Source organism: Chinchilla lanigera, unplaced genomic scaffold (assembly GCF_000276665.1).
Source record: "Chinchilla lanigera isolate Chin_1 unplaced genomic scaffold, ChiLan1.0 scaffold00139, whole genome shotgun sequence".
Taxonomy (NCBI): Eukaryota; Metazoa; Chordata; class Mammalia; order Rodentia; family Chinchillidae; genus Chinchilla; species Chinchilla lanigera.
The window spans coordinates 676082-697264 of NW_004955540.1; the positions used below are offsets into that span (position 1 = coordinate 676082).

The 21183-nt window shown below is 38.8% G+C and overlaps 1 long non-coding RNA gene across 1 annotated transcript in view; it reads right to left on the reverse strand.

Moving 5' to 3' along the window:
- Positions 1-5046: 5046 nt before the first annotated feature.
- Positions 5047-21183, reverse strand: part of LOC106147288 — a 58255-nt gene continuing 42118 nt past the window's right edge. The window contains exon 3 of the long non-coding RNA XR_001232111.1: positions 5047-5381. This is a non-coding gene — a long non-coding RNA (uncharacterized LOC106147288). The remainder of the gene's footprint in view (positions 5382-21183) is intronic.

The window sequence follows — 21183 nt, forward strand, 5'->3', positions numbered from 1 at the left end:
GTGTTCCCCGGGAGAAAACAGCTAGAGGATTTAGAAAGAAAAGAGAAGATAGCTGGGGTCAGGTGGAGTTACCTCTTGCCTGATGAGCAAGAGGACTGCCCAAAAACAGTAAAGCATTTATTTATACCCTGGAGAGGTTGGTTAACTTTTTGTCTCGCTGCCCAGCAACCAGTTAACAAGTTACAAAGGCTTGTTTACTCCCAGGGGCTTGTTTACTCTGAGGGGCTCCGGTGTTCTCAGGCTGGCTTCATCCTGCACGTGTAATTATTTTCCAGCTTAAGCAGCTCCCAACACTACCTATCTATCCATTTTTTTTATATGAATAATGTGAGATCTAATAAATCAGGATACATTTTGCAATTTCAGAGACAGCTTTAGTTCTCGTAACTGGGTGGAAGTGCTAGTGACATTCCTCAGTGTGTCTATAGGTGCTGACTGTAGGGATGACTTACTCATTATGGTGAGCTGGTGCATGCACGTAGCACATCTTGATTAGTTTTTATTTCCTTCCCCACACTTCCTTCCTGTGACCCTCCATCTCTAGTTCCCCTTCTCACCTGCCAATAATTGATTTCCTTATTTCATATTATGTGTCTTTGACTTTGCCCTTCAAACTATTTCTATTTCAGGTTTATCATGTAAGACAAACCATGTGATATTATACTTGCATGTCTGTTTATGTCACTTAATATTATGATTTCATGGTGCATCCTTTTTCCTACAATGGACTCAGATTTCTTTCTTCTTCATGACTGAGTGTGTATAAGTGCCACATTACTCCACTGTGTGTAAATACATTGTCTTTACCCTTGTCATTGGACATAGAAGATGCTTCTAAGATTTAGCTATTATGAGTTGTGTTGCTATAACCATGGTAATAGCAACATGATGTCTTTAACTCTTTGAAGAAGATACCTAAAAGGGGAATAGCTGGGTCAGATGGAATCTATTTTTAGATTTTTGAGGAATTTCCATGTGGATTGTCATAGCATTTGTACTAGTTTACATCCCCACCAACAAGGTAGAAGAGGTCTTTGTCCCCTGCAACCTCACCAGCACTTGTTTTATTTGATTTATTGTTAATAGCTGTTCTTTCTGAAGTAAGATGGGATCATGGTGTTGTTTTTATTTGCATTTCTCACATGGGCAATGATTTTGGACATTTTTCCATGTATTTTCTGGCCATTTGTACTTCTCCTGAGTAGTGCCCATTTATTGCAGATGTCCATTTTTGACTGGATCTTTTATTCTGAGGGGTCTAATTTTTTGAGTTTTTAATATATTTTAGATACTAGTCCTCAGTTCAAGTAGTAGCTGCCCCAAATTTCCTATTAATTTTGTCTCTTCTCTCAGTTAGTTGTTTCTTTTGCTTTACAGAAGCTTTTTAATCTGACACATTCCATTTGCTGATTGTTTATGTCATTTCTTGTGGGATTCTGGTGAAAAGTATCTATGCCAAAGTTTTACATATTTTATCTTCCAACAGAGTGTTTCTGTTTTAATATTTAGGTCAGATGCATTGGGATTTTATTTTAGTACATGGTGATAGATACAGATCTAGACTCAGTCTTCTACCTGTGGACCACCAATTTTCCCAGCACCATTTGTTGAAGGGGCCATCTTTCCTCCAGGGTATGTATTTCCTCTTCTCGAATATCAGATGACTTGACTGTGACTGGAAATGTTTCAGCATCCTCTCCTCTACTGCACTGATCCATATATCTGTTTTTGTGCCAGTGCCATGCTATTTTTATAACTATAACTTTGAAATATAATTTGAAATCTGGGATTGTAATGCCTCCTGCTTTGATGTTATTGCTCAGGATTGTTTGGGCTAGTCTGGCTCCCTTTTGATTCCATAAGTTTTAGAATTGTTTTCTCTAGTTCTATGAAGAATGCTATAGGTGTTTTGGTTGGGATTGCCTTAAATCTATATATCAATTTTGGAAGTATGGCCTTTTTGACAATATCAGTTCTGCCTATCTAGGAACAAGATATCTTTCCATTTTCACAGTACTATAGTTTTTGTTACAAAGGTCTTTTACTCTCTTGGTTAGATTAACTTTTAAGTATTTAATGCTTTTGAAGCTATAGAGACGGTATTATTTTTAAAATTTCTTTCTCAGTAAGTTTGTTATTATTGTACAAGAATGTCATTGATTTTTGTGTGCTGATTTTAGATCCTGCTATATTGCTGAACTTGAGTTTTAGTTTAGAGAGTCTTTTCATGGAATGTTTGCATCTTCTATATAAAACATGTCATCTGTGAAAAGTGATAGTTTTGTTTCCTCCTTTGCCTCTGTATTTTCCTCTACTAACCTCTGTCCAGTACTTTGCCAGAATGGCTGTAACCTAGGTGTCTCACTCTGTCCCTCTACCTGTGGGCCTTTCTAGTCTCCTTCCCTGGAGTATCACTTTCTAGCCCTCAGGGCTCTCTGTCCTCAGCTCTCTCCAAAAGGGGCTGTTGGGGGCACCCCTGTAGTGCTTGCTGGTGGGTATGAACAGCCCACAGGATGTTCCTAATCACAGTACTCCCAGTATGTGGGGACAGGTGAGCAGGTAACTATTTCTGGATCCATCTAACTTCTTTTTCCCTATCCTGCTGTATCCAGGAGATGATCATGTATACAGCCCTGGGGCAGAAATTTCCTCAGTGCTGTGCTAAATTATTTTTCTATGATTGGAGTTTGTCTGTTTGTCCTTGTTGGTTTCATATTTTATGACATTTATATTTGTCATATCTAGTATGCCTATATCTTTCTACAATATTGGTACATCTAAACAAGCTTTTCAATTTTTTTTGATTGGTGTTTGTATAGTATCTCTCTATAATTTTATTTTCAGCTATATTTTGTACTTGAAATTTAAAGGTATTTTTTGTAAGAAGCATAAAGTAGGCATTTTAAAAATTAATTTTTGAGCCAGGTGTCATGGCACTTGCCTGTAATCTTGGCTACTTGGGAGGCTGAGGCATGAGGATTCCAAATTTAAGGCCAGCCTGAGCAATTTAGCAAGATCCTGCCTCAAGCTAAGATTTTAAATATGGTTGAGGATGTAGCTCCGTTGCAGAATATTTATCTGGCATGTGCAAAGCCATATGTTCAATCCCCAGGCCACAAAAAGCAAAGAAAAAGATTTGATCTTGGTAATGGTAGTTATTTTTATATGTAGATTTCTTGTATTTATCTTTAGCATAAAGACTAATAAATGTGAATTTTAAATTTATCTTATTGCTTTTTTGTATTTTAATATTTTTGCATTCACTTCTCTGTTATTCTTTTAAAGTAATAGAATTAAAATATTGTTTTTATTATTGTATTTTATTCTATTATTTTTCTTAACTTAGAAGAGCCTTAGACTTCCACAAAAGTATTTGCTACATGCTCTGGTTTGTATCTAGATGTCCCCAGGAGCCTCACCCCTCACTTCTCTTGGAAGAGGGGGCCATGGGGACTTGCTCTCCGCTGGGCCGGCTGAGGGGCGCACTGGGGCTGTACGTGAGAGTAAATCTCCCTCCCTGGCTGCTTTCTCTTTCTGCTTCCTGACAGGGTAAGGGGAGCAGCCCTTCCTCTGATACCTCCCTCTGCCACGCTTCATCTTCAGAGCCAGAACTGAGCTTTTCTTGCTCCCCACTTTCTTCCCTGCAGGGCAAATCTCTAAAACCTGGGCCAGAACAAATCTTTCCTCCTTTAAGTTGTGAGTGTTGGGTATTGTGTCTCAGGGATGAGAAAGTGTGAGTAGGGTACAAAGATAGGACAGATCATTCTCGTACGCATCCGCCTCCCCGTATTACTATCACTTACCTTACTATGGTACCTTTGTTACCTTGAATGATTATAATTAACTGAAGTTGAAATACATTGCAATTTGTTTTACTTCTACCTAATGTAAGCTTCCTATTCAGATATCACTTTAGGTGTACTAAGCAAGATTACTTGGGCTTAGTTTAATTGTAGCAGTTTCTAAGACTGTTGCAGTTTTCTTGATGACTTTGACAGTTTCATAGAATACTAGTCAGCTGTTTGATAGAATGTCCCTCAATTGGAGCTGATATTTTCCTCATGATTTGACTGGAGATATCTGCTGCAGAATGGAGGAATACAGAGGTAAAGTCCATTTTCATATCATATTATTGCATATACTATATCAGTATTACTCACAACAGTGATAACTATTTCAACCTTATTATGAACCTGAGTTGATGTTGGCTTTTTCTACTGTAAAGTTATGTTCCATTCCTTTGTCTCAATTCATTGTATCAAATTACTATGTTATTTTGTAAAAGGTTGCCTGTCTGTTAATATTTTCCTCCTTTTATTTTTAAAATAAAAAAAAAAGAAATTGTAAAACAGAAAAAAAGAAAACTAAATTCCTATGTACAGCACACACTGAAAGAGTGGGGCACTACATTCTCTTTTTAGGCTGAAGTACCTACATAACTCATTTAGAAGTGTTTTACAGGATGGGTTTGGCTCTTTTCCCTTACTTCATTTCAATTTTTACTTGCATGTATAGACTCATAGACATTTACTTTCATACTTTGAGTTATAATCCAATATTACTATGTTCATTTTGCTGCTCAAATTGTCCTAGCTATGGTGAATCTTTTTTGTAAATAATTTTATTAATCTTCTAGAAATTAGCTAATGATTATAATATGAATTTTTAATTTGACAATTTGGAGTATGGTTTATTTTGTAACTAAACAGTTTTGACATATATGTAACTGAAAGGGAAAGTACAAAGTATGATAAATTACTATAATAGATAAGTACAACAATTTTTTTAAGCATGACTACATGAATTCTTAATTTATTACACTCTTCTATAAAATCTTAATTTTACAACTTTTTAAATATTCTAAAATTTTATACCTTTTAAAGTCTAAACTCCTTTCCACTTTTAATTTTTTGGTATGTATTTTATTTCTACATACATTTTAAACTCAAGAAGATACTAGAATCACTGCTTTATTGAGTCAGTATTCATTTATACATTCATATGTAAAGGCTTACCAAAACACAGAGTGTGTGTTTAGTAGGAAGAAATGATTACAGTGAAGACATACTGCCACTGGTCCTTTTCAAAATACTCCCCTCGGTTTGAAACCCACTTATCCCATCATTATTGCCATTTTCTCAGGCAGTTCTAGATATCACCTATTGTGAATGTCTTTTTATGGTTACCTCAACTTCCTATGTTGATTCAAAACACTTAGGGAAATTTTATTCAAATGAAAACACTATGGCATGTCCTCCTCCACCTTACTCACAAGGTTTGGCATGGTGTGACTTCCGGTTCTTCTCTGAAGTCAAAATGACCATCAAAGGTGAATGTTTTGAATTGATGCACAACATGGGAGCAGCCACACAAAGACCCTCCTGAAAGAGAAAATCAATCACAGAAAAGTACAGGAAATTTGTAAATACCGAGAAACTTTTTTAAATTTTTATTTTTTGTTTTTGTTTTTTTTTTTTGGTACCAGGAATCGAACTCACGACCTTGCGCTTGCCAGGCAGGCACTATGCCACTAAGCTAAATCCCCAGCCCCAACACCTAGAAACTTAATCCCACACTCCCACACAACACCCAGTGAGTCACCAAAACATACAGCAGAACTCTTCAACAACATCCAACAATTAGTGATAAAATCTATAAAGAAAATAGGTATAGCTCGGCATGGTGCCACATGCCTGTAATCCCAGCACTTGGTAGGCTGAGGCAGGAGGATCGTTGCAAGTTCAAGACCAGCCTGGGCTACAAAGTGAGCTGAGGGCCAGCGTGAACTGCATAGTGAGACCCTGTCTCAAAAAGACAAAAAAAAAAAAAAAAAAAGAAAAAAAGAAAGAAAGAAAGAAAGAAAGAAAGAAAGAAAGAAAGAAAGAAAAGAAGTATAGAAAGATTTTACTTTGATCTGATAAAAGGCCATTTATGACAAACCAACAGCCAGCATCGTAATAAGTGGAAAAAAACTACTGAAAACTTTTCCTCCAAAATCAGAAAAAAGACAAGATGCCCACTATCACCACTCTTGTTCAGCTTAGTACTTGAAACATTAGCTAGTGCAATCAAGCAAGAAAAAGAAAAGGAATTTGCACAGGAAAGGAAGAAGTCTATCATTATTTGCAGATGGCATGATTCTGCCTATAGAAGACTCAAAAAACTCCACAAAAGGACTCCTACAATTAATAATCAAATTCAGTAATGTAACAGTACACAAAATCAACACAAAAAATCAATAGTTTTCTTATATACCAATAATTAATTTGCTGAGAAAAAATAGAAAAGTAATACTATGTACAATAGCATCAAGAAAAATTAAATACTTAGGAATTAGCATGACCAAGGAAGTGAAAACCTCTACAGTGAAATGCTAAAAAAGGAGCTCAAAAAGGAAAATTGAAAATGAGGAGATATCTCTTGTTTCTGGATAAGCAGAACAGACATCAAAATGGCCATACTTCCAAAACTGATGTATAGATTTAATGCATTCCCAATCAAAATAACTACTGCATTCCTCACAGAACTAGAAAAAATTGTAAAATTCATATGGAACCAGCAGAGAGACACAACAGTGAAAGCAATCTTGGGCATCAAGGGCAAAGTAGAAGGCACAATACCTGACTTCAAGATATAACTCAAGACTATAGTGATTTAAAAAAAAAAAACAAAACAGCATGATATTGGCACAAGAACAGAAATGTGGATCAGTGGAACAGAAACAAGAATGAAGAAATAATCCTAGACACATTTAGCTATTTGATCTTTGACAAAGGGGCCAAAAACATATGCTGAAGGGAACAAAACTTCTTCAGCAAATGATGTTGGAAAAACTGGTTGTCCACATGGACATATAGGTCTGTATTTGATAGACATATATGTCTATCAGCATTTACTAAAATAAAATCAAAGTGCATGAAATATACAAATATTAAAACTGAAACACTTAAGCTCCTGGAAGATAAAAAATGGTAAAACTCTTGAAGTCATAAGTGTAGCCAGTGACTTTCAGAACAGAACTCCAATTGTAAAAGCAGTATCAAGAGAAGCCAATAAATCTGATTAGATAAAATTGAAAAGCTTATGCACAGCAAAGGAAACAAGCAAGATAGTGAAGAGACATCCTATAAAATGGGAAAAACTTTTCCTAGCTACTATTCTGACAGAGGATTACTACATAGAATGTACAAAAAACTCAAACCAACTAGGCCTCCAAAAATAAAAGAATAATCATAAGATGGGCAAGTGAAATAGATTCTTCTTAGAAGAAGAAATACAAATAGCCAGTAAATATATGAAAAAATGTTCACCTTTGATTGCTATTAGAGAAATGCAAGTTAAACAACACTAAGATTTCATGTTACTCCAGATAAGTGGCAATCATCAAGCAATCATACAATAATTGCTATAGTTCTGTGTGGATATGGTGGGACAGGGACTAATCTACATTGCTGGTGGGAAAGTACACTGGTACATCCACTATAGAGATCAGTATGAATATTCCTGGAAAACCAGAAATTCCGTTTAAGAACTTCCATGCACAATCATGCCAAAATATAGTAACCTTTTGAATTGTTAAGATGTTCCACGCCTTTTGCATAAGTGATTTTAAAAATACAATCTACTAGGGAATATTTAAACATTTAATGCAAAGGAGGAAATGAACCTGAGGAAATGTTGTTGAATATGTTGAAGATAGTATGACAGTTTCTTTGGATGTCATTCATGCTGTGTTGGGTGCACATGTCTGATCTTGTATCTACGTTGGACTCTTGTTATACTCATGTCACAGTGGAGAGAGTTCACTGTTGTGACCAGCAGTTTCTAACATCATAGCTAAGGTTACCATTGTTCTCCCAAGTACCCCTGAGGAACATTTCATTTAATTTACTTTGATAGCTGTTTGACATTTTTGTGTATATGTGAATTCTACAAACTACATGTATTGATCCTCTGTGAGAGGTACTATACTACAAGCTAGCTATTAAAAGATGAAAAATTAAAGTATTTTCCTCAAATAGTTCAATGTTTTGGAGAGCATATAGGACTGACCACGTAATTATAGGTTTTTAAAAAATATTGTCCAAAAGAATATAACCTCACCTGAATTGTAGACATGAGAACATGTCTATAAAAAGCCACATCACTGGCAAAGGTGGGAGAGCAGTCTTTGGAGAGTCACTGAGATGCTGTTTGAAGAAGGGTAAGGATTGGTTAGATTAAGTGCAAGCGGGGGATGGGTATGATGGCTTACGGCAGAGTAACACATGAAAAAGTGCATGCGCAAGAGTGCTTTGGGGAAAGTCTGAGTGGAAACGTGTATTTGATAGAAGCAACTTGATAAAAAACCTAACACTCCCCTAAGGAGCTATGATTTGTGTTGAAGTTAATAGAGAACTATAGACTATTTTAATATTTTATTTTATTTCATGTGTAATACTGTAAATTAAATCTAAAGCTTTCCCACTGAGCTAGTGCCATGGTCCTTATTTATGTATTTATTTATGTATTATTTTGTGATAGAGTCTTGCTAAGTCACTAAGTTGCCAAGGCTAGGCTCAAACCTGTGATCCTCCTGTCTCAGCCTTCCAGAATGCTGGGATAGGGGTGTGTGGCATCATGGCTGGCTATCTTTTTCATATTAATCAATTCAAAATCAGTCACAGAAAACCATAATAACTGACTTTAAAGTCTAAAGCCTTAACACCGTACAATTATAACTTTATTTTATATGCGGATAACATCTTTTGATCCCATCCATACCTTCATAGCTTCTTTTATGCCTCCTCCCAAGTTGTAACTTTCTATTAGTATAAACAACTGATGGCAAACTTTTAGAGACCAAGTGCCCAATCCATAACCCAAATCCCACTTATTTATCATAAAGTGCCAACACTGCAATTAAACTTGAATATTGAGGTTTTAGTTAAAAAAAAAAACAACCCATACATTAATATCTTTCATCTTAAAAGAAAAACATGATAACAGTTTTCAAAGATATAAACAGCTTTTTATTGAAAGGTAAGTTTGTGTTTGGTCTGCTTTTGAACAATTAATGCAAATTTTGCTATTGTGTGCATGCTGATAATGTGTCAAGCCTTGACTCACACATTGTTACTTTGAGAACAACCCCTGCAGCACTGAGGGCATCTATTAGTCTGTGTCTTGTATCAGATTTGATACAATTCTGAGCTGAAAACAGCTGCACACAAGCAGAAGAGGATCCAAACAAAGCAAGAAAAGCAATCTCAAGTGCCTGCATTGACTTAAAATTATGTGGCAGAGAATGCTGCACCTTAAGGATTTCATTTTCAGAACTTCCAATGGTGCTGTCCTTTGTCATCCCTTCATACACTATCTTTTCTATCTTCTTTTTTTTTTTTTCTTTTTTTTTTTTTCCAGTACCGGGAACCTAACTCATGACCTTGCGCTTGCCAGGCAGGTGCTGTACCGCTGAGCTAAATCCCCAGCCCCAAAATGAAATTTTTGTTTGTTTGTTTGGTTTTTGGTTTTTGGTTTTTTTCTGGTACTGGGAATCAAACACACGACCTTGCGCTTGCCAGGCAGGTGCTGTGCCGCTGAGCTAAATCCCCAGCCCCCTTTCCTATTTTCTTAAGTGTTGCACACGGGTAATAGAATTTATTTTTCTAGATGAAGCTTTCTCAAAATTCCAAAAGCTCCATTACCAGATTTCCAAAAATCTATCCACTGTAAATAAGAAAGATAGAGTTCTTCAAATTTGGCTTTATGTGGAAAAGCAAGAAAACATAAAGTTGTCTTCATCTTATGGAACAGATTTAGTAAAAATCTGTTACTGAAATTCTCCTTTGGAACTGCTACAATGCTAGAAAATTCCTTGTAGGTTTCTTTGTATGATAGGATTGCCTGCAAATGTCGTAGAATTTTCTAAATGCGTTGTTAGATTTGGAAGTCATTTGGGCTGCTCACTTTCAAGGTCTTTTTCAAAAACTTGCACTTTTCTCTCAAACGTTTTGATATCACAAAACATCCTTTTTGCTGTTTTCACTACACCATTAAGTTTTTTTTCAGTACATGAAGTATGGTGTAAAATCTAAAACATGTGAGGTTGTTAAACCAGGCCATGTCCATGAGCTGTGGATATTCCTGTCCTTTTTCATTCATTAACAGCCTAATTTCATCCAAGCAGACTACAGATCTCTCCAGGACTCATCCTCTGCTCAGCCACCTGACATTATTGTACATAAGTAAAGCATTACACTGTGCTTGAACCTATCATAAAGCACTTAAAAATTGTCAAAAATTAAGAACATGAGCCATGCTGTAATTCACCATTTTGGTGACATCTTTAATGATACTATCTAATTTTTGTGGCTTTCACTAGCACAAAGAGTGTCTTGATGTATAATACAATGAAACAGAAACATTGGATGTTTTACTTCCTTAACAAAGAACTGTATGAAGCCAGATGCTGCCCCACCATGCTAGGTGCCCTGTCACTAGTAATTGAAACCAGTGTTTCTGATCTTAGATCTTGTGTCATAGAAGCCTCCATCACAGCATTGCAGGTATCCATCCCTTGTGGTCTTCCAGGAAAATATATCAATTCCACCAGCTCTTCTCTTATGATGCCACCAACAACATAATACAAAATTGCAGCTAACATCACAAGTTATTTATATTTGTGCTTTCATCCAACCACAGGGAATAACAGGCTGGCTTTTATAAATCAGTGGTGAGCTGCTGACTAACATCACTTGCCATGCACAGTACAGCACTGACTCAATCTTTAACAATATTTCTGCCCAGTGGCATCTCAGAGATGCATTGCATAATTTTACCCTTGCTTAGGAAATCATGCAAAAGGTAATTATTCCCAGACAGCATGGCCATTTTGATAAAATTCCCATCAGAGAGGGTTTACCATGTTTGCTATGCGCAGTGAAATCTGAAAGCTGGCAGGTGGCACATGACTTGTTTTAGAGAGGTAGTTGCAAAAACTAAGATACTGAGAATGATATTTCCTCAGTTTCCCTTCCAGAAATGCTCTTCTTTCATTTTCACCAAGTTCAGCAAAACTTTTGTGTCTGGTGTCACAGTGCTGTCTGACACTGTGTGACAAGCACTGTCACTGCATGGAACACAATGCTCTCCCACTGTGTTCAGTGACTCCAGGTAACTCTGTCCAGGCCTCGTGGAATGATCTTCCACTATCTGTTTTCAGTAAAACACTCTCTGTTTTGCTTTTTTTTTTCTGTAGTCATTTTTTGGAGCTCAAGACTTAGAGTCTGGAAAAACACAAAAATTTTTTTAAAATGAAGTACTCAATATAAATCTATCTCTAGGGGCTGGGGATTTAGCTCAGCAGCACAGCACCTGCCTGGCAAGCACAAGGTCATGAGTTCGATTCTTGGTACCAGAGAAAAACAAAAACAAACAAACAAAAAAACCCAAATCTATCTCTATACCAAAAAATACCTAATACTATTACTTAACACTAAGAACTGTACATTCCCTGAAGCAACAATCTCTTGCAGTGATTCTCAGCTAGACTCCTCTTGAACTTGCTGACCACCAGCACAAGAGGCAAAGTTCCAGTGACCACCATTCCTTGGCCTGCTCTGATAAAGACATCTGAGTGCATTTCCTAATTGTGAGGGCTTCTGCTAAAATCACAACCAGTTCAAGGAATTATATATATTTTTGCTCTTATCCTCATAAATTCTTCACAAACAGCTAAATATGATGCTGAGATTTAAATATGCCAGGGGCAAGGTACAGCATTACAAGAATCTCAGTGTCTTACTTAGGATATCTCTTGGTTAAATCTTAGACATTAAATTTTAATTATTCATATAGAAACTCAGAGCTAAAATCTTGTGTTAATAAAATCAAATGCATTTAAACTCACAGCTAGTCCAAGTATAAATATAAATGTATATGTGTATATACATATACCTGTATGTATATATATATATATATATATATATATATATATATATATCCTTGGCAAGGCACTGACTGGCCATGTGAAAGCTCTGACAAGTCGTGGCTAATTAGTCACGGCATGTGACATCATTGCCTGGCACCACTACTACTTTCTGAGCCTCCATATGGCCCCTACATACATGGTTATTGGCACTTGGCTGCCAGGGCAATGCTGGAGCAACTGGACTTGGCTTGCATACTGACAGAGAGAGCTTGGCGTGCCTGCTGTTGCACATGTGCCATGGGCTCGCCACCACTGGTGCAGATGTTATAACCTGTGCAGAGTTTAGTTAGACCCTGAAAACTTGACCTTATAGTACAACAGCTGTACTGTGGATATGTCTAATAAAAGTTTTCATTATTCATCTAATTTTTGCAGTATTTAATAGTGAGCATAGTGAGCTGCATGGTTTTCCTCTTTTTTTATTTTAAAGAGTAAAAGAAGGATAACATAATAATGGGGGGGGCTTACCAAATTACAGACAAAGTGGTAGGAAATTATCAATGGTTATTGTTTTACGTATGGTTATCTACAAGATAGTTTCTTAGGAAAACAAATAGACAAATAATAGTGAGTTACAGACAAAAGAGGTAGGAGATTATCAATAGTTGTTATACTATATTTTGGTATCTTCAAAGTGGCTTCTAAAGAAAATAAATAGAGCTATACATGAGTGACCTATTGAATAATCATTAACTATTCTCAATGGTTGTTGTAGGAAGCACATAATAATAAATATACACTCATTTACAAAATAGGATAGGAACAATACAAACATTACAGAGTTATGGATAGATTAGTAGGAAAATATCAATGGCTGCTGTAATAGGTTTTCCTCTTTTGAATGTGCTGTGTGAGTCCTTCCTGTAATAGAGCCCTGAGTACCTTGTTTGTAGAGATGTTGGGAGGAACATCTGGGGATACATAGAGAATTCTGCTGCCATTGGTGTTCAGGAATGCATGTTGGAGAGCACAGGGAGACTGCAGAGAGGTGCTTTCACTTTAAAAAGAAATAAAATAAATTTGATGTGACAATATCTTTGTTAGTGTCATTGTCCTAATTTGACATCAGTTATTTACCATATTGTTGTCACATTTGGCATAAATTAGATACTGTAGTTAGATAAACATCTGGAAGTTCACATCCTCATCTGTGAACAGTTTTGCTAAAAGTTTAAATCACTTTTCTCTTAGAAAGAAAGTAAAGTCAAGAGCACAGATGTCACAGACAGAATTCCAGCTAAAATCCCAACTTGACCAAGTGTGGCCATGTGACCTTTGTCCTCAGTGTCCTCGCCTATGAATGAAAGGTGACTTTAGTCCGTGTTTCATACTGTTGTTGCCTAATTAAACAAGTTGGCATTTATAGAGTGCTAAAAATAATGGTGGGCACAAAGTAAGTATATATGAGTGCATGGTAAATAAATAAAATTTAAAATAGAAAAATAAAGAAATAAGTTGGTCTCAATAACGGCTTGCTTCTTGCCTTTCCTTTCTCAATGCTTAAAATAATGTTATAAAAATATTGCACTTGGACAAAACTTAGTGTATGATTTAGGGCAAATGAGGCTCATTGTTAAAAACATTTTTTTTTAGAAAACAGTTTTCTACATTGAAATTTAAGGGTTCCTAAAACTTTAAACTCTTACCGAGAAGTGGACAAGGATAAAAGTTTGCTTAGGGAAGAGTGTCTGACTATATAAATGTTCATCTATGTACATAAGTGGTTGTCCAGGGACTGTGGTCTGCAGCCTTTGCCAGCACAAGCCCTGTGACTATATTACCTGCAGCCCAGCTGCTCAGCCGGCTCTTGCCCTCTTACCCCTGCTCACCAGCATACCACAAGTCCAGGTGAAAAGAAGCAAGAGTGGTTTGGGGTATTTCTGACCCATCTTGCTTTCAGAAATGGGGCAGTGTTTGGCAAATGAGAAGTAGGTTTTGTTCAAGGCCTGTTCTGTGGGCCAGATTTGCTCAGGGCGAGGTCCTGCTCTTGGCTTACTACCACAGCCACGGCTGACCCGCTGGCCGGAGCACACAAATGGCCAGTTATACCAAAGCCAGCTGCTGAACTGTTAGCAGAACACGGGAAGGGGAGCCCTGTAGAGAAGATTCTCAGCAAACAGCCTGCAAAGTGTCGAGAATTCTAGGTATCCTCAGAACCCCGTTCCAGGAAAACCATTTCACCAGAGGCAGATTTGTCCTCACTTTTAATTTGTAGGCACTGTGGTGACTGTTTCATTTGGCAATGGCTGTGATGATCTTGCATAATGAGAATGAGGCATCTTGGAAAGAAGCAAAAAATATCCTAGCCATTTTTATTGACTCTTTCAGCACCCAGACACCAGTAGGTATCTGTACAGCACCAGAATGTCCCCCAAAGACTTTAATCTAGGGTTCTCCTTGTCCTCAGCTTTGGGATGACATGGTTGAGCAGTTGATGATAACCTTTTTATGACAGCTGAGGGAAAGGAGGAAAGACCATGGGGAGGGTCTGAGAGAGGAGGGCATCTTGTGGTGTGTTCACTTCATCGTAATGCACTGCTCAGTGTTTCAGACATTTTGAATTGAGGGTGTGCAGAACAATCGCCATGACATCACATGCTCTTGTGTGCACACGTGTGTGTCTTCTGGAAGTAGCTCTTGCCTTCTTCTCTGTAGAGGACATTCTTTGATTAGAATGCATTGAGGACACAATGATTTGTTTATTGTTTGTTAGAGTTTCTTAAGATAAGGCTTCGTTATACAGCCCGGATTAACTTTGAGTTTATGATCCTCCTGTCTCAGCCTCTTAAATGCTGGGATTACAGGCATGTCTTGGAGAAGGGTAATCCTTTAATTATCCTTGCTAAAACATTTGGTATCCACCCATTTGTACTAGTTATGCCCTTGGTTCTCAAGCTCAATAAAAGGTGACTCTAATTGGTATTCGAGGCTGCTGTCTGAGAGGCTGTAAACCCCCTAATCCCAGACTTTCGCCTCTTGTTTTTCATCTGTCTTTATTTTTCTTGTTCATCTGTGGGCACTCAGAACCTGACACACTGTATAGAACGACACTCCTCTCCTTTCTCCAGTTCCCCTTCTCCAGTCCCAGGAGTTTCTCCCTACCTTACATCTGGAAACAGCTCAGATCAGAGAGGAGACTGCAGATGCTCACTCAGCTGCTGAGGGCAAAGGGCTTCCAGCAGTACTGACTCTACCTCATTAGTATTTATTTTGTTTTTCTTTTTCTCAGTGCCTTTCTGTGTGGAATGGGAGCTTCACATGCTCATTTCCCTCCCCAAGAGCGCACTGTGGTACAGATGATGTCCTGTGTTACATGGGTCTTCTGGTTGCTTTTCCACTTTTCTTAGTAGAAATGCTCACTTCAGATCTACCCATTATTTTCTGCATAGGCCATTTTCAGGCTCATTAAGTCTTTCAAAAGTTCTAGAGTCTCTAACATTTAATAAGCATAGATAATCTCTTTTGCCATATATTAATAAACAAAAATTATGGGGGAACAGCTAGAGCAATGGCTAACTTCATTACTGTGCACAAACAGACACTTCCAAGAGCATGACCACCCAGTCCTATGGTTGGTCAAACTGTACTTCCATTTGAGTATTTGGTAAATAGCCTAGCAAGTAACAATACTACTCCTTTGATCTGTCTCTTACTGCAAGAAGTCTGCTGGCTTGGATGGTCATAACCAAATCTCTTCAGAGGTTCTCTATCTTTCATTCCCATAGTTTGAGGAGAATAATTCTTTGAGTTTACAAAGATTTGCCCACGGGGCTGGGGTTTTAGCTCAGCGGCAAAAGCACCTGCCTGGCAAGCGCAAGGTCGTGAGTTCGGTTCTCGGTACCGGAGAAAAACCAAAACCAAAAAAAAACAAAAACAAACAAACAAACAAAAAGATTTGCCCACTTTACTTGCTGTCATGAAAGCCTAGGCCTAGGTGACAGTTGGTGTATGATTCACATAAAACTAAGATAAAACTAGTAGCCTGGCTATATGCAGGTTTCTTAACTCTGCAGGCCTCAGGCCCAAGGACTTGAGGTCTGTGGTGAGGACTGACTGCAGATACTTTGCAAATTCTCTTCCCAGACTTAGGTTTGGAACTCTGAAGACTAGAACTTTGATGATTTCCTCAGTGCTCAGGAAGGGCACAGGAGGGCAACTAGGAGGATAGTCTTGGAAATCAGGAAGGAAGGAGGCTTAGGAAGGCTAATGGCAAACAAGACCATAATAATGAAACTATACATTTAAAAAAAAACAGTGAGCATGCAACGAATGGTCCTCTCATTCTCATCCCTGCTGCTTTTATCTGCAAGGTGCAAGGTGCAAGGTGCAAGGTGTTGAATCAGACAAGTTTCAGTTTGTCTTATTCAATCAATCTTTGACCTTAGAATTAGGTTTTAATTTTCTCTTTTTAAAAAATTTCTGTCCTAAAGAATGACTCTGTCATTAATCATTTATCACATTCTTTCAAACACAAAAGATTAATTCAGTAGCTAACAAAAGAGAAGTAATTAGTAGCACATGAATTATTTTGATTTGATAAATGGTAAATTAAACATCAAAAATATCCCCAACCTACAAAATATACCAAACTGCAACATGTTTAAAAAATGGGTCCCAACAGGAATATACACATTATATTATAGGGCTGTTAGTAAGTTTTTTAATGAAGAAGATGTTAAAATCCTGTATTTCCTTATTGCTAGAAGTGGATCACAAGTCTGAGGAGTCATGTTCCACCCATGTTTTGGGCAGGTTTTAAGTTAGCACCACCTCAACACTGCCTCCTAGTGGCAGAGAGAAGGGATATATAGATAGATAGATAGATAGATAGATAGATAGATAGATAAATTAGAAGGTCCAAGGGATTGGTTTTATTAAATGGCAATAATTAAGGCTGTAATGAAGAACTAAATGCTGAGGGCCAAAATGAGGACAACATCAAATCGAGTTCATCCATGTCCCATGCTCGAGTAAGGGAGTGTTAGCACTATGCTGGCTGGACTTCAGGAGCCCTTTTATAAAACATAAGCAATGGGCGTGCCTTTGGCAGATAGCAGGCTGAGTGAGGAGGAGTGCAGGATTGGTTCCTGAGGAGATGAGGATTATTTCACTTAGTGTTTTCGGGAGGAGCACTATTTTTCCCTGTAGTCATTGTAATAAACTGGTGAACACCCAGGACATTCAGTCAAAGTGTAGTAAAATATGAGAACTGGAAATCATACTAGTGTTTTCTTTCAGTCCAAGTCCCTGGTATTAAATGACTTGTCCCAAATCACACAGGCAATTAGTGACAGATTTTGGAGTCCGGAATAGTCATTATTTGTGGGGCCCTTGTTAAAAGCCAGGCACGGTGCTAGATAAGAGGGGACAGTGGTAAACAATGAAAATAATACCTACCCCCTAGTCACCCCTGCTGACTGCTGCTGTCTCACATTTGCAAAAGATAGGATGTTAAAAGTGACTTATGAGTGTCCAGAAAGACCGTATGGCTAGACAGTAAAATTCCTGGGAATTTATATCCCTATGGGTAGGCAGGATTCTGCCCATGTTTAATTTTTGTTAATAGCAATGATGTCATGTCCTTGTAGAAAATTTTAAAAAATGAAGCCTTAGCATTCAAGTAATAAGAGATGGATCTCCTTTTCCCGTCACTTGCCTGTGTATATAGAAGTGTGGGTGTGGCCAGCATCTCTGTTCCGCAGAGGATCGTCAGCACTTAGACATTTGGCCAACATGGAAAGAGTTTACCTGTCACTGCTTCAAATCATTACTCTATGGAACATGATAATCATCTAAGTGTGATGTGTGGATTAGTTCAGAACATATTCACCATAATGATTAATGTGGTTAAGTAATAATAAATGGACAATATATTTTTCTAATAGTGTATAAGCTCCCAATGCATTTCAAAATAGAGGCTCCAGTTTTCCCTCAAATTACTGTTGATAGTTTTTACTTTGACATTTACCTAAGCAGAAAAAGAAATGTCCCTCTCCCTCCCACCAGAGTAAGGCAATACGTCTCAAAGGAATTCCTGCAGCATTTTAGTTCTTACCTCATTTTCCTGGATGGTTAAGGGGCAAGTCAGTACCAAACACTTAGTTTACTAGCAAGCGAAGGATCTGTGGTTTTTATAAGTGTGTTATAGGTTTTAAAACACATATACCTGTACTTTCCTTCACATAAAATATTTTTGTCAAGTGTTTCAAACATGCTGTTACATGTCTGATGATGTACTTTGCTGGTCCAATTTTAAATGTATCTCCTAGGGGATTTCTTTCTAATGTGGTACAAATCATTCTTTTATTTCCTCTACTTCTAGTTTTGAGGTAAAAGACACTCAATGTCCAGACATGTGATGCCCACAGAGATGTTTAGAAAGCAAATGAGATGACCCAGGTAAAGTGCTTAGTACAGCACTATGTGTCCACACGCTCAAGAAATAGTAGCAATTTCTTTTTCCACTCAGGAAAATCCTTGGCAGAATAAACCCACAAGTGGCAATCAGGTGGTCACAGAAGGCAGGGGCTCATCACAGATCCACTTGTTCACAGGGAGCCCTGCTATGGATAAGACAAAGGAGGCCATTGCACAGCATGACTGATGAATAAATAAGGGGGAGCCACTCAGGAACCTGGGATCTCAACTCACAGCTAACCTGATGGGAATGAGCCTAGTACTGGTGTCAACCACCTCAGGGAAGGAGGCCAGCACAGCTCCCAGGTCTTGGCCAGCATCGAGCAGCACCTCCCTGCTCTGTCAGGGCTCCCCTGGAAGAAGCCAGAATTGGTTAGGAAAGACACTTGTTACAAAACCCCGCATCCAAGCAAACCAGCCAAGGCCAGTTACTTGGGAGTTTGAGACAGGAGGATCACAAGTTCGAGGTTAGCCTGGGCAACTTAGAGAGATTTTGTCTCCAGGTAAAAAAATAAATAAATCATGAAGGACTAGAGCTCTGTCTCAGTGGTATAACATCCCTAGGTTCAATCTTCATCATCACAAGAAAGAATATCAAGCATGAACATTTCATGACAAACTGGACTCAAACAAAATCTGGCCTAGGAAGAAAGATCGAAAAAGGATTTCAGAGTTCAAACTTTGTGCTTGGTTTTCCATTCAACATAGACAAATTATCTAACCTGCTTTTTTTCCTCTGTAAAAACACTGCATATTAAAAAGAATGATGCAGCACGTGAAATAACAATCATTTGAGGGCATGGCATGAATTGTCACATTCTGTAGTGTTCTGGGATTTGCTTATCTTTCCTGACAGGTAAAAGTGCTCACTATGTCTTCCCTGATGCCTCTCCCTCTCTGTTTGACCAAAAAACACATATTCTATACTCAGAAGAGGGTAGATCAAGCCAGTGCTATCTACACTACATGCGTCTCTTGCAAGAGTGTTACCAGAAACCGCGCAGGCTTGGAAACAGAAACTTCTTTAGCATGAGGTGGGCTCCCAGTGTCTCTGGGCTGCTCACACCTGGCTGTACTTCTGACAGGGGCATGGCGTATTCTTCTGACCAGGGCCAAAAGGAAGGCAGCTGCCAGGCAGAGCAAAGATGCTCAGGCCGAGTGGTAGTAGCCTGGGAAGCAGAGAGCTCAGATTCTAAACCCATTGGTTTCTGACTTCTCATTCATTTTGCCCAGCAGAATGCAGTCAACACCTGCTGGCATTGCCAAGTCCGAGGCTGAGGCTTGACTTTGGGGGTCTCAACAGATTCAGTCACCTTCGTGTGAAGAGTCCATTCAGCTGGAAACACAGTGAGGCCATTCCAGGAAGAATAAAGGAATAGAAATCTAGTGACCTAAGACCTGCCTATGGGTACTGACAATAGCTGTAGGGTTATATGGGGTCAGGATGAGGGAAGGCTGGAAAGGTAGGGGCAGTTGAGCTGTCTTGGTGACCCAGGGGATGGTGGTTATCATCTTGAGTCTCACACCATAGCTAGACCCCTGGGAAATCCTGACTGCTTAAGGGGCAGTTCAGTTTCCTGGGAGGTGTTTGTCCCTTTCGGGGGGGGGGGGCAGTCTTGATTTGGTCAGCTCACTGCCCACAAGGTTCAGGGCTCCTGGGGTTTGAGATGAGCTGGAGAGGAGAAATGAATCCAAAAGTGAACAGGCAAAGGAGCAAAGTAGAATTCACTGGGACAATGGCTGGGTCTTGCTTTAAATCCCCAATTTTAAAGAAGCTCCTGTTATATTAGGGGTTACTTTTCAGAAAGATGGGGGGACCCCAGAAAAGTTCTTTTTTGTCACACTGAGACCTAATCTCTAAGTGCTGTACCACTGAGCTGTATTCCCAGTCCTTTTCATTTTATTTTTTTTCTTGAGACAGGCTCTTGCTAAGTTGCCCAGGCAGGTTCCCAACTTGTGATCCTCCTGCCTCAGCCTTCCGAGTCCCGGAATTATAGGCCAGTGCCACTGTGTACAGCTGCAAAGCTCTTCTTTTTATAGGAAGTTCTTCTTCGCTAAGGTCAAAGGGAAATTTCCTTTCCCTTTCAAGGTTCTCTGTGATCAACTGAGAAGGATGAAACACAAGCACACAAACAAACGTGTGAAGGGGGAAATCACAGGCATGTGGTGCCTGCCAGCTTCACCTCATCGAGAACTGTGTGAGCGGAAGGCCCCTGTCCACAAGGAGACACACAGAAAGCAGTGCGCCGCGCCATGTGGACAAGGTGTCCAGCAAGCCCCATCTTCTGCTGGCTCAGAGTTGCCCTTCACATCCCAGTCTTTGCTTCTCATGGCACAGCCTCCCCCGGCTCAGGCAGAAAGTAATGTCAGACAGACAGCTTCAGCCAGCACCTGCTCTTTATTCAGTATGCTAATATGGACAGATGTAAATTTCTCCTAACAGAGAGATGGTTGTGAAGGCAGAACCACATGATGACCGGGGTAAAATAGAAGAAGAAAATGTACCTGTGATAGAATGCTTAACTGTGTCCTCCTGCCTTCTTTATCTAATGTTTGAAGGTGTATTCATTGTTGTTCCAGACATTGAGACCACCACCTGGCTTCCTCCCTGTGACCCCTGTGTCTTCTTTTGCCACCCTGTCCCTGTGGATGTGAGAAGAGGGATTTCTTTCAGGGTTCGGGTGAGGCCCCTGCACAAATTTCTCATACTTGCGTGGTTTTACATAGGAAACCCAGGGGCGTAGCAGAGGAATCTGAGATTATTGTCTGATGAGACGAGGACTGTGACATCAGAG